This window comes from Gossypium hirsutum, chromosome A12 (genome assembly GCF_007990345.1).
Source record: "Gossypium hirsutum isolate 1008001.06 chromosome A12, Gossypium_hirsutum_v2.1, whole genome shotgun sequence".
NCBI lineage: Eukaryota > Viridiplantae > Streptophyta > Magnoliopsida > Malvales > Malvaceae > Gossypium > Gossypium hirsutum.
In genome coordinates, this window is record NC_053435.1 from 9,669,766 (window position 1) to 9,680,252 (window position 10,487).

The following is a 10,487-nucleotide window of genomic DNA, read 5'->3' on the forward strand; positions in this document are numbered from 1 at the left end:
GGCTCATTTTTCGTTTCTTTTGCTCCCTTATGCTCACCTAAGTATAGAAACATGAATTTAAAAGATTAAGAGCATCAAATTCACTAATTCATATAATAAATCATCCAAAAACGTAATCAAGAATGGGATTAAAAACATGTTACTTTTATGGCTTATCAAATATCCCCACACTTAAGCATTTGCTTGTCCTCGAGCAAAATCCTCAACTCACAATTAAAATTAATCTTTCTCTACTTGTAATTCTCATCAATATTGTTTTGTCATAATTCACAAATAATCACGCATTGATAATTAAACTAAAAGAGCCCTAAAAACTCAAACAATCCAAGTCACACATTTTTTAAGACATGAAAACATAGGTATCTCCCCTTATCTAAGTAATTACCTTTAATCAAAATCGACAAGATTTTACATCCTCGCTAAAGATTCACTCAAAGTGTTTTAGGTTCAAAAATTAAGCACTCAAAAGTCAATTATGAAAAGTCATTACCATAGGCTTGCTTAAAAATCAAATCTCCACCACTATAAAATGATATAATACACAAATCAAAAGGTCTTTAAAGGGTTGTAACAAGGCTTGGGTTAAAGGTGTGGATAAAGGCTAAAAAAGAAGGTTAGAATCGAGATCAAATTGATAAATTACCTAACTAGAAAAATAAACTAATACTGAATAATTACATTAATCGAAATTATTAAAGAACAACATTAGCTTCTTCTCAAAATATGAAATTAACTACTTAAGCTAAAAAACATAAACTAGTAATAATCAACATAAATGAATTTTTTTTCACTTTTTTTTCATTTTTTTTAAAGAACAATAGATAATAAGAGAAAATTTAACAACTGAAACAAAAGAACATAGTTAAGCAACTAACCAAATCAAATCTCGACAAAAGGGGAGTTAATAAAACGGGAAACAATTCTCAAAGAATCAAAAATAAGTTATGGGTTAATATTAATGGGTAAATCAAGAAACAGTTTGTTAGATTTAAAGGGGGTTCACTAAGGGTTAAATATGAAGGTAGGCTTATGGGATAAGTGGGTTGGACCCTAGGTGCCTTTATCATCTCAGCATATCAATTTAAAGGTGTGGTCTTGACATTTATAATCGAAGCAAGTTCTAGAATAACAAATCAATACTAACACACTCATAACAATTAATAAAGTGAGCAAGAAAAGTATATGCTCTAAAGGCTCAAAATCTCACAAAAATTAATGGTTTTTGATGTCAATCTTGCAAATCTCAAACTTCAAGGTAATATTTAAATTTAGGGAAACAACCTAGAAAATTTTAATTCTAAAAATAGACTTATCATGCTTGATCTTCTAGTGTCTTAAAGTTTAAACCACCAATGCACAAATACCTATGAATTTAATCTAAAACATATCAATAAGAATCATAAATCGAGGAAAATTCATTCTAACAGTAATATAAGAAAATTACTTAAGTACAATGCATAATTCATGGATTTTCAAATAATCATGTAAATAACTTCCCCACACTTAAGATGTACATTGTCCTCAATGTACAAACAAATATAATCATAATATAAACAGAATATCATAAGAGAGGGAGAAAACTAAAACTGCCTTGAATGATGGATGAAAGTCCCAAAATAGTGAAAAGCAAAATTGTTGATAAATGTAGAGGGAGTGTATGATTCTGAGCAACTGATAAGAAAATAAACACAAATACTGAAGAGGATTAAAGGATTAAAACTTGATTAGAAACAATTATTAAAAAGAAAAACACAGTTCAAAATATAAAGATAAAATAAACATAAGAAGAAAAATAAAAATAACAATAACAATAAACATAAAGACAAATGGACTTAATGGTCCTTATCATTAGATTGATCAATGTCGCGAGCCGGTGGCGCTAGAGGAGCAATATGGAGATACTGAAAAATCTGCTGCAGAGTTGCATTGATGTTGTCGAACCTCTGAAAACACTATTGCTCAAAACGAGTAAATTACTCAGAGAAGTCCTCGAAGGTCACAGCAGAATGAGTAGGGCAATGACTCGAAGGTGGTGGTGAAGGTGGATCCTCGTGGTAGGGAGGAACATCATCAGTGTAGTCCTCTCGGTCATGTTGAACGTCAGACTGGAACAGTCTTTACTGATAGGGGTCTACTCCACGTCCCCACTCAATCATATCCATGTGGATCATGCTCGAGATGCCCTGAGGGGACATCAGACCAATGAGGGTAAGTGCCGAGGACTGCTCCGGTATGTCGAGTAAATTGAAGTGTCGAGCAAGGTGAATCACGTAAGGGCCTAGACAAATAGGGCCCTTCTTGTGGCATTCAGTCTGATGGCGAAAGGCGAGCGCGATGAAGTACGCCAAATCAAAGACATGTCTGGTAGCTGTGCTCCATAGAAAATAGGCATCATAAGTACTAACCACTCATGTGCTCTCTCTCTGACCTGTCAACATATGAGCTAGAAGAGCATGGAGGTACCGTAGGGCCAGTGGGAGAGAAGTCGCCTTCAAGCGACTAGCGTCATAAGATGTTAGGCCACCCGTGAGATCAGTACAACAATACTAAGGCGAGTGAGGAATATGCTGATAAAGATGAAAGAAGTCATCGGCGCTCATGAACTCCTCTATGTAGAGTCCCAAAGTAGCACCGAACTCTGGAACACTCATGTGTCGCACCAACCCGCCAAGGCGAAAGGTGATGGTGCCTGGCTCATCATGGACCGACATGACCTGTTGGACCGAAAATGTGGCGCCAAACTCTAAGGTGAGCTCCGTGTAAGTGGGCTCGATAATGGTGAAGAACTTATCCCACGGGGCTGTGGCAATAATCGCGCACACAGCATCAGCTAATCAGACTTGTTATAATATGGCCCAATTAATGCAGCGGCCCAAACCGAGTGGTCGCACTCGATGAAGCTGGTGCAGATCCTTCTGGGGGCCCGTCGTAAATCAGATATAGGGTTGACGAGCCTTGGCAGATGCGCTCGAGGAGGAGGTTGCGCCGAGTCCCTTCCGCATTTTCGAAGTGGGGACGGCAACTTTAGACTTGTTGCATGTGTTTGTCATAATAAACCTGAAATAAAGCGCTCAAATAAGTTAATTTGACGAATCTCATAATAGGCATAAGCTGATAAGAAATATTAATTCTAAGCAAATCGCAGCAAGTGGATTAAGAAAAAAATGACTATGAACATAAAAAGTTAAACACCAAACAAGAGTGTAGTATTAATAACTAAACTGGTAAGAATTAAGAATGCAAAATGAATAATTAAAAACTAACAAGAGAAAAATCAACAATGGAATCAATTAATGTAAAATCCTATTGAATCAGATAATATAACTAGTATCGAGCATCAACTAAGGCAATAATGAAATAAATAACCATCCAAATTTCATCAGTAAACACAAATTCATGTACAATGGTGAATAAGTCAAATAAGCAATAATAACTAATAATCATAAATTAATAATAGAACTAATGAAAATAAGAACAAAACATAATAATAATAAAGAAACAATAAAGAAATAATAATTGACCAATAACAGATAAGAATAATAATAATAAAGAAAAATAAAAATAAAGAAAAATAAATAAATAAATAAAAAGGGAAACTGAAGGTGGTGACCAGAGCTCGAGAGAATGATGGTAACATGGTGGTCAAAGCGAGGGGCGTGCGACAGGGTGGGGGTCGGTGCTGCTGGAGAAGGTGCGGATTTGGTTTGAGCTGGTTGGAGGGGGTTTTCTAGGACGTGGGGGTTGACTGGTCAGGAGAGAGGGAAGCGGGAGGGGAAAGAAAAGAAAAGGTTAAGGGGCCGGTGGGGTTATTGCTCTTGTGCGTAGGTGTGCGACGAAAGAGAAGCTGGTGGTCAGGTGATAGGGCGTAGGGGTGTTGTGGCGGCTAGGGTTAGGAGAGTTGGGGAAGAAGAAAAAATTAAAAAGAAAATTAGGGATTGAGGGTTAAAAGGGGTGACACGATCGTGTTAGGCCCGTGTTGGGCCACACGGTCGTGTCACACACCCATGTGGATTTTCCCTAGCCCGTGTGTAATAAAATTGAAAGCCCAATCTTTACACGGCCTAAGACACGCCCGTGTGTCCAGGCCGTGTGGTTCATAGCCCGTGTCGCACAGCCATGTGCAATTACTTTCGCTTCTCCCACGCCTGTGTGGACTCCCACACGCCCGTGTGACCGAACACATGGCCGTGTCCCTTGCCTATGTACCTCTCTGAGTTGTTTTAAAATTAAAAAATTTAGCTCCAGTTTTCACACGACCTAGGACACGCCCGTGTGTCCAAGCCGTTTTGGGCCACATGATCGTATCAAATACCCGTGTGGCCTCTTTTAAGCCTGTGTCCCTATCGATTTGTGGGGAATTAAGCTTCAGGGGCCACACGGCCAAGGACAAGCCTGTGTGTCCTGGCCGTATGGGTTACACGACCGTGTTGCCTGGCCATGTAATTCTCTGTCAATTTCCTCTAAAATTAAAAAACTAGGTCCCAAGATTCACACGGCCTAGGACACCCATGTGTCCAGGCCTTGTGTTTCACACGGCCATATCGAACGACCGTGTAACTCATTATCGCACCCATGTTAAGTCGCACGGCCTAGGACACGCCCATGTGTCTAGGCCGTGTAGGTCAATAATGTTTAGTTAATTTTAAAGAAATAATATGAAATAAAAATGAGGAAATTAGCAATGTTAGTACTCGGGTTGCCTCCCGAAAAGCTCTTATTTAGAGTCTAAGATGAGGAAATTAGCAGTGTTAGTACTCGGGTTGCCTCCCGAGAAGTGCTTATTTATAGTCTAAGCTTGACTTACCTCGTATTCCCATGATCACAACAGTTCGCGGAGTCAAGACTCTTCTTTCTCGCTATCAATTCTTTTATTCAAATAACGTTTAAGTCGACTAATGTTTACCTTAAAAATGCCGAAATGAGAATGAAATACCTCGACTGTACCGTATGGTAAGACATTGAGGACCGTGAAAGGAGTTGCTCCGTTTGCGTTAAGCTCTAAAGTGGTTATTCGAAGGTCAGTTTCATCTACTAAAACTTGGTCCCTAACCTTAAATTGGTTTGTTCCATCCTTGTGCTCATCATGGCGTAGTTTTGGCTTCGCATCGTGTATTCTTGGTTTCTCCTTGACATGTGACCGCCATTTGTCTAGTTCATCAATCTGAAGCCTTTGTACCTTGTGAGTTGTTCTGTTTTTGTCACAAAGACTAGATCGTGGCTCTATCGCATTTTTCCTAAGGGTCTCCTGCAAAGAAGTTTTAGCCACGATGTTATTCATATTAACAAAACTCGTGTAATCATATTGATCACTAGATATCTTAGCAGAGTCACTGGCTTGCAGTTTGATCATGTCATCACCTACACGAAGTATCAACTCACCTATACCAACATCTATAATGGTTCTAGCAGTCGCTAAAAAGGGTCGTCCTAAAATTAAAGGAACGTCGCTATCCTCATCCATGTCTAAAACAACAAAATCCACTGGGAATATAAATTTATCTATTTTCACAAGTACGTCTTCAACAATACCTCTAGGAAATCTAATTATTCTATCTGCCAATTGAATGCTCATCCTAATATGTTTAAGTTTCCCAAAACCTAGTTGCTTAAACATTTTATAGGGCATGAAGTATCAACTCACCTATACCAACATCTATAATGGTCCTAGCAGTCACTAAAAAAGGTCATCCTAAAATTAAAGGAACGTCACTATCCTCATCCATGTCTAAAACAACAAAATCTACTAGGAATATAAATTTATCTATTTTCACAAGTACGTCTTCAACAATACCTATAGAAAATCTAATTGTTCTATCTGCCAATTGAATGCTCATCCTAATGTGTTTAGGTTTCCCAAAACCTAGTTGCTTAAACATTTTATAGGGCATGACGTTAATACTCGCCCTTAAATTAGCCAAAGCATTATTAACATTTAAACAACCAATTAAACAAGGAATAGTAAAACTCTCTGGATCTTTCAATTTGTTGGGTAGTTTATTCTATAGAATGGCTGAGCAGACTACATTTAGCTTCACGTGCAACGCATCATCTAACTTCCATTTGTTTGCTAAAAGCTCCTTTAAAAATTTAACTACGTTGAGCATTTGCAAAAGAGCTTCAATAAACAGTAAGTTAATATGTAACTTTTTCAAGAGTTTAAGAAATTTACCAAATTGCTCATTGGTATGGTCTTTCTTCGTCGCATTGGGGTATGGCACACGAGGTTTGTATTCTTTACTTACCGATTTTTGTTCATTGTGGCTCACCTCAAACTTACCTTTATTTACCATAATTTCTTGCCTTGGTTCTGGTTCAAGTTCAACTAACCCTTCTTCATCTCTTACAATGATCGCGTGAAGTTTTTCTCTTAGGTTAGTTTCGATATTACTTGGCAAGCTACCCTGTGGTCTTTCTGAAATCATCTTAACCAGCTGGCCTATTTGATTCTTGAGCCATTGAATTGATGCTTGCTGATTTTTAAGTGATGTTTCGGTATTTTAGAAGTGAGTTTCTGACACCGAAATAAACTTCGTCAACATCTCCTCAAGGTTTGGCTTTTTCTTTTACTGGTAAGGTTATTTTTGAAGAGCTGGAGAGGGTTGTTATCTCTGGTTTCCTTGAACACCCCAAAAGAAGTTGAAATGGTTCCTCCAACCTGTATTGTAAGTATTATTGTAGGGATTATTCTAAGGTCTAGAATTATTACCCATATAGTTGACTTGTTCGTTCGTTGTGCTAAGGTCGTAGGCTAAGCATTCTGAATTATTCATCCATCATCCATTTGTATCGCACTGCATCACTAGGTGCACCTGCGTAGTACCATATAAACCATCAATTTTCTTACTTAAAAGCTCTACCTGGTTTGTTAACATAGTGACAGCGTCTACATTAAAAACACCAGCTGCTTTTGTTGGCTTTTTCTCATAACTTACCACTGATAACTATTCAGTGACATCTTCTCTATAAATTCATAAGCCTCATCAGATGTTTTATTATTCAAAGTCCCATCGACGGATGCATTGATCAATTGCATAGTTAAGGGGTTCAAACTGTTGTAAAAAGTTTGAACTTGTAGCCATAGAGGTAATTCATGGTAAGGGCACCTTCTCAATAAGTCCTTATACCTATCCCATGCATCATATAGGGTTTCCCAATCCATCTGTACAAAAGAAGAGATATCATTCCTTAGCTTGGCTGTCTTGGCCGGTGGAAAGTACTTCAACAAGAATTTTTTGGTCATTTGTTTCCATGTAGTAATAGATCCTTGCGGTAGGGAGTTCAACCACTGTTTAGCTTTACTTCTTAATGAGAACAGAAACAACCATAGCCAAATGGCATTATCAGAAATTCCATTTATTTTGAAAGTGTCACATAATTCAACAAAATTAGCCAAACGAGTATTTGGGTCTTCGTCCTGCAAACCATCAAACTAAATGAACTATTGAATCATTTGAATAGTGTTAGGTTTCAGTTTAAAATTATTTGAAGCAACAGTAGGTTTAACAATACTTGATTCAGCCCTAGTTAAGTTGTGCTTGGAAAAATCGTACATAGTATAAGGAGCACGATTCAGATTTACATGATTTACAGCAACCACAAGAGGTAACTGATTATTTTGATTTTCTACCATCTCCTCAGTAATAACGTCTTCTTGCTCTTCTAGTTTACTATGTCGACTTTGCCTCACTTCTCTACGGTTTCTTAGTGCTGTACTTTCGATCTCACTGTCAAATACTAGAGGTCCTGACGGGTTTCTTCTAGTTATAAACTAAAGGAACCTACCAGAAGCAAATAAGAGAAAAGTTAGTAAATTAAAGTAAAAAAACAAAACTAAAATGTAATAAAAATAAAAAATGGCTAAAGTAATAAAAATTACGTGCTCCTAATATTTTAGTCCCCGGCAATGGCTTCAAAAACTTGATGATGTCACGAACTAACTAAAATACAACAAAGGTAAGCGCACCTATAGAATGGTAGTATAGCTATAGTAAGTCGAGAATATCGTATCCACGAGGACTAGAAGTACTAGTAGTTACTATCTTTTTATTATTTAGCCGAATAAATTGAAGGATTCTTTTAATCTAAAATTAAACTAAACTAATTACTAAGTGACAGAGAGCGAATTGGGAAAATAATCGAAGAAAACTTATGAGAGAGACAATACCTAGGAAAGAATCCACCTAGACTTCACTTATTATTCTAAATCTAAATTAAACGAGTTGATCCATAGAAATCCATAAATTATATTAATATCTCTTTCGAGAGTAAAAATAACTAACTCTAGGTTGATTAATTAAAAATCTCTTTCTAATTAAAACCTCTATCATCGCATTAACTCGATCTATAGATTCCCTTATTAGATTTGACTCTAATCCGATAGATTTATGTCATCCTATTTCTAGGATTGCATGCAACTCCACTCAATTATGCCAGATCTACTCTTAAACAGGGACTTTTGCTCCACTAAATAAGCACATCAATCATGAATTAATATCCTGAAAACATTAAACATGAAGATAAGTAAACATAATTGAGATCAAGAACAAATATTTATCATGTAATTCAGAAAAATCAAAACAAATATTTATCATGTAATTCAGAAAAATCAAATAATAAGATTTGTCACAGATTTCATCTTCCCTAGGTATTTAGGGAATTTAGTTCATACTTGGAAAGGAAAACATCAAAAAAATAGGAAAACAACAAAACATAAAGAAACCCAAAAACTTATAAGAAATTGAATGGAGATCTTTAGTCTTGAAGGAGATCCTGCTTCTGAGTTGAGTCTGTCGATGTTCTTCAAGTCTTTTCTGCATTGTACTCTATGTGTCCCCTTTAGTTCCTCTTCTAGTGTGTATTTATAGACTTTAGAATGCTTAGAAACCCTAAAAATTAGGTTTTTCTGCGTAACAAAGAAGCAGGGTGTGAAATCGACATGGACTGGCACATGGGTATATGGCCAGCTCGTGTGGCTCACATGGGCCTGTGGCCAGCCCGTGTGGAAATACCCAAACCTTGTGGATCCTGGAAACAGCTCATTTTGCCTGATTTTGGCTCGTTTTTTCGCTCCTTTTTCTCCTCTATGCTCACCTAAGTATAGAATCATGAATTTAAAATATTAGGAGCATCAAATTCACTAATTCATAAAATAAATCATCCAAAAACGTAATCAAGAATGGGATTAAAAACATGTTACTTTTATGGCTTATCAATAATCACCATTACAATTCGATTTTAGTTAAGAGTCAAATAAAACTCATTATAGATTTTTTTAATGTGTAGTAAATGTTTAAGTTGCTCCACTACAATGTATAAAATGGGTATCCAAAGAATGTTTAGAATATTTATTAATTATGAATCTCCTTGTATTATTAGATGTTTTGAACGAATTGGAGATTCAATTATGACATGATTTGTAGTTTGATTTGATAGTTTCCCCAACATTAGGGGGATAGAAATAATAACTAGATGAAATGATTACTTGGAATGAATTATCATTATCTAGATTCTTATAGAAAGTAATTTGAACCATAAGTTCAAAAAGACAATTCACTTTATTACAAGTTAATTGTAGATGTACTTTCTTTCTTAATGAGAATAACCAAGTGTTATATAACGACTGATGTTTTAAAGTCTCAGTAAGACACCCTGTTAGAATAAATGAAAGTAATGCATGTCTAAAGCATAGTAGATTAATTGGTTCTAAAAATAAAAATTCTCCTAAAAGAAAATAATGTACCAAAATGGTCGTATAATAAAGTCGGGTGCTCTTGAAGAGACCCAAAGACATAACTAATAGTTAAAACTCCAAAAGAGATTTAAGTACCTAGATATGGAAATGACGAAAATAAAGAGATTTTGATAATTTATGTCAATACAAAAAAATATGGAACCCTGAAATAGAAAAGTTGTTGGCAACTGTTTTGCATGCAATAGTCTTATTTAGATAATGAAATAAAGTGAGGATCTTGAAAAGTTGTTGGCAACTGTTTTGCATGTAAATAACCTTTGTAGTGAAGGTCATATAACCATTAAAGCACTTCTCATCTAAATTTGAGCCGTTTGAGGAGTCTTCATAACTATAAGTTACATAGAGACTTTTTCTCATAGTATTTGGACACTCAGCTTGAACATGACCATACCCTTCACATTCATAACATTAAATGTCTTTCTTTATTTCTCGAGAGTTCTCATCAATGGTCACACATTTCTCTTTTTCTTAGTTGAATCTTAGACCGTCTTAATATACTTTTCTATGTTTGAACAGCTTCTTGAAAACCTTGTAGAAGTTTTCAATTAGCAACTTTATTTGTTTATAAAGACTTTCAATCGAAATAGAGTCAAAAGCAGGCACTTCCTTTGCCACTTGTAAAGCAATATTTCTTTCAACTTTGGATCTGCTCTTTTTAGATTCACCAAGGTTCATCTTAAAAGTTTCAAGTGAACCTATGAGTACATCACTCTACAATTTATCAAGGTCATTAATC

General features: G+C 36.0%; 1 non-coding gene across 1 annotated transcript; it reads left to right on the plus strand.

Annotated features, from left to right (window-relative positions):
* Window positions 1–7,085: 7,085 nt before the first annotated feature.
* Window positions 7,086–7,192, plus strand: LOC121211893 (small nucleolar RNA R71). Its single transcript, XR_005907110.1, has one exon. It is a non-coding gene; the product is annotated as a small nucleolar RNA R71 (small nucleolar RNA).
* Window positions 7,193–10,487: the final 3,295 nt, after the last annotated feature.